The sequence below is a fragment of the Mus caroli genome, unplaced genomic scaffold, assembly GCF_900094665.2.
Source record: "Mus caroli unplaced genomic scaffold, CAROLI_EIJ_v1.1 scaffold_20345_1, whole genome shotgun sequence".
In the NCBI taxonomy this organism is placed as follows: Eukaryota; Metazoa; Chordata; class Mammalia; order Rodentia; family Muridae; genus Mus; species Mus caroli.
This window is the reverse complement of record NW_018388614.1, coordinates 9,613-13,987: the sequence shown is the minus strand read 5'-3', so window position 1 is coordinate 13,987 and position 4,375 is coordinate 9,613.

Here is a 4,375-nt window from a genome sequence, read left to right as displayed (position 1 = left end):
TTGCCTAGGAATTTCATAAATTCATTATTCTTAATAGCTGAGTAATACACCATTGTGTAAATGTACCACATTTTCTGTATCCATTCCTCTGTTGAGGAGCATCTGGGTTCTTTCCAGCTTCTGGCTATTATAAATAAGGCTGCTATGAACATATTGAGAGATTACCTTCTTGCTTGATGTGGTATTGTTTTTTTTTTTTTTTTGTTATTATCCTTTTACGGGCTGGATCCGTGGAAAGATAATGTGTTAATTTGGTTTTTTTGTGGTATACTTTTGTTTCTCCATCTATGGTAATTAAGAGTTTGGTTGGGTATAGTAGCCTGGGTTGGTATTTGTGTTCTCTTAGTGTCTGTATAACATCTGTCCAGGCTCTTCTGGCTTTCATAGTCTCTGGTGAAAATCTGGTGTAATTCTAATAGGCTTGGCTTTATATGTTACTTGACCTTTTGTTCCCTTATTGCTTCGAATATTCTATCTTTACTTCGTGCATTTGTTCTTCTGATTATTATGTGTTGGGAGGAATTTCTTTTCTGGTCCAGTCTATTTGGAGTTCTGTAGGCTTCTTGTATGTTCATGGGCATCTCTTTCTTTAGGTTTGGGAAGTTTTCTTCTATAATATTGTTGAAGATAATTGATGGTCCTTTGAGTTGTAAATCTTCATTCTCATCTACTCCAATTATCCATAGCTTTGGTCTTCTCATTGTGTCCTGGATGTTCAGGATGTTTTGAGTTAGTATCTTTTTGCATTTTCCATTTTCTTTGATTGTTGTGTTGATGTTCTCTATGGAATCTTCTGCACCTGAGATTCTCTCTTCCCTCTCTTGTATTCTGTTGCTGATGCTCGCATCTATGGTTCCAGATTTCTTTCCTAGGGTTTCTATCTCCAGCGTTGCCTCAGTTTGGGTTTTTTTTATTGTGTCTACTTCCCTTTTTAGGTCTTGGATGGTTTTATTCAATTCCATCACCTGTTTGGTTGTGTTTTCCTGCAATTCTTTAAGGGATTTTTGTGCTTCCTCTTTAAGATCTTCTACCTGTTTAGCAGTGTTATCCTGTATTTCTTTAAGTGAGTTATTAAAGTCCTTCTTGATGTCCTCTACCATCATCATGAGATATGATTTTAAATCCGGGTCTAGATTTTCGGGTGTGTTGGGTGCCCTGGACTGGATGAAGTGGGATTGCTGGGTTCTGATGTTGGTGAGTGGTCTTGGTTTCTGTTAGTAAGATTCTTAAGTTTACCTTTCCCAATCTGGTAATCTCTGGAGTTAGTTGTTACAGTTGTCTCTGGTTAGAGATTGTTCCTCTCATGATTCTCTTAGCCTCTATAAGCAGACCTGGGATTCTAGATTTCTCCTCTGAATTTCAGTGGTCAGAGCACTCTCTGCAGGCAAGCTCTCCTCTTACAGGGAAGGTGCACAGTTATCTGGTGTTCAGACCTCCCTCCTGGCCGAAGATGAAGGCCCAAAACAGGATCTGTTCCAGAAGCTGTGTTGCTTTGGCCTGTCACAGAAGCTGTTAGCTTCTGTAGTCCACACTCTCACCAGTGCAGACTACTTTTGGTGGAGTCCTGGAACCAAGATGGCTCCTGCAGATGCTGAGGCAATGCCCTCCAGGGCAGGGCGTACACCTAGCCTCAGGCTGGGAAGGTGGCCAGATGTCTGGAGCCTGAAAATGGGGCTGCCTCAGAAGCTCTGTGGCTCAGGTCTGTCCCAGGAGCTGTTAGCTTTTGTAGTGCACAGTCTCACTTGTGCAGACTACATTCGGCTGAGTCTGGGAACCAAGATGGCTCCTGCAGATGCTGAGGCAAAGCCCTCCAGGGCCGGGTGGACACCTAGCCTCTGGCTGGGAAGGTGGCCGGATGTCTGGAGCCTGAAAAGGGGGCTGCCTCAGAAGTTCTTTGGCTCCCATCTGTCCCAGAAGCTGTTATCCCCTGTAATGCACACTCTCTCCTGTGCAGACTACTTTCAGCAGAATCCCAGATCCAAGATGACTTCTCACTTTTAACACAAGCTATTGTATTAATGTGTATGAGTATTCTCCCAGAAATAATATGCATGATTTTAAATTTACAATGGATCCCAAAATTGCATATATCATGGGTATCATATCTTTTTTATATATTAAGGGGACATGTATATTAGTCTATGTTTAAGACAGAAGGATACAAGCTGTGCAATAAAAAAGCATGTAAAGTATGTAAACAAGTAAAAGTAGAAGCTATACATGAGACGTTATAATTATAGTAGTGTTTAACTTAGTGTGAGTTTCCATGAAAGGTTGAATGGGTAAAGTTTAAATGTGTAGAGAAGCACTCTATTAGAAATAGAGATTGTACAGAGTGAGACTGAAATCCACTCATGGCCTGAAGGTGATTATGGACACAAGTGAGATGTCAGAATGAAGAGGTAGGTGGATAGGTCAAGCAATTGATTGATCTGAAAAATTAATGAGAAGGGTGATTCTGAAGTATGTGGTCAGAGATTATTCCATTCATTCAGTCATATATCAAAGATGTATTTACATGGAATAGACATAAAAAGTTTACAACTAGGACTAATAGCATCTATTAACATTAATATATTTTTTGTAGTGAATCCATAAAACCATATTTTGATTAATCAGTAAACTCATGCCAATGGACATTTTCAATCAAAATGCTAATTTACGTTATAGTTTATTTAAAGTGTGGTATAATTACACATATGGTAATTATGTTGGCTGAATTTGTTTCTCTACTTAAAGCAGAAATAAATTCATTGCTACCGAGGTCCCAGGTCAGAAATGCTACTAGTGGACTACAGTATCTGTTTGTGCTACACCTACCTGACACACAGGGAACTCAGCAGAGAAGACCACCTCCTATCTTACTACCTAAAATGTTCTACTTATCTTGCAACACATCTGTTTAATGGATGGAATGATACACTGTCTCAGTTCTATCTCTACTTTCACTGCCTTCATGAAGCTGCATTCTCAGAATATTCTACAGTTATTATGAAATACAAGACATGATAGAACTTGGTGAGTCTCTCAGCACTCTAAATCTGCCACTTTTCACAGTCCTCTGGAAGAACATTTTCCAGTACTCTTCCTTGTCTTAGAGCAAATAACATTATGATCCATCTATGATCTAACTCTTGGACTTCTGGTTAAGCTTCCATTACATTCAAATTTTTTATCCACTGAAATGTGTAAAATGATTGGATTACTCAGAGGAAAATTTCATCAACTCTAAGAAGGCTTGCCTAACTTTAATATCAGTGGTCCAGGGCCTAGATTCTGATCTATGTTTGATGAATGGAAAACCAAAGTATAAGGTGTTACTTACTGTGGAGAAAGCACAAGTCCTCAGATGCTTCCCACAGTAGTGACAAGAGACTTCAAAGATCTGAAGTTCAAATTCACATGGATTCACAGCCAATTTATTTATGGCCATAAATATGGGAGTGTTGTAATATACTATCTCATTTTTAAGATGGTGCACAGAATCTTCCTAAACAGAAAAAAATTAAAAAAAAAAAAGAAACCTTGATGGTTTTTAATTGGTTATCATGATACTTTGAAATCAACCTGGAGATATTGTATGTGAACTTCATTAGATTTATTGATTTTATGTATTTCTATGCCTTTTAATATTTTCAACTTTGAAGAGTCTTGATGATGCTAACAAGGACATTTATTCAAGTCATAAAGATATGTAAGTTTGGGTTATAACTGCTTTAAGTTGGGTACCATTTAAAGAAGTTTTGCCTTCACACTCACCATTTAGAAATATCTTCAACTTTTGAGTATTGATATTCTCAGACATACCAATATTCTAAAATTTTTAGATATTAAATATATATATATACATATATATATGTAAATCAGTCTACTCTGTGAACAATTTCTACAGGCATCAGAAATTATATGATTCTTAGTGTCCATGAACAATTTCTGTAGGTATCAGCAATTATATGATTGTTAGTGTCCAGGGATGTTTCAAGTGGGAAGGAAGATGTGGTTTCTCAAGGATATAGAGGACAACTATACAGAGCTATAATCAGAGAGGGTGTGGGTTTGGATGGTATGGGAAGTGAGGAGCATCTCATATAACTTGGGAGAAGAAAAAAATCTACCTGCTTATACTCTGCTGCTAATTGAGTNCACAAATCTGATTGAAGGAGTGGTTCTGAACATAGCTTCTGGAAACCTGCCCCCAAGTTAGTTTTTATTGGGCAATAAAAAATTCCAGCAGCCAAGACCTGGGGAGTAGAGATATATTTACAGATTAAGGTTCCTGGGTTTTGTACCAAAAGAAAGAGAAGGAAGAGGAAAGGGAGAGACAGGGAGGCCACTATGGAAGGGTAATAGCATGCAGGAGGGAGAAGCAGAGCCA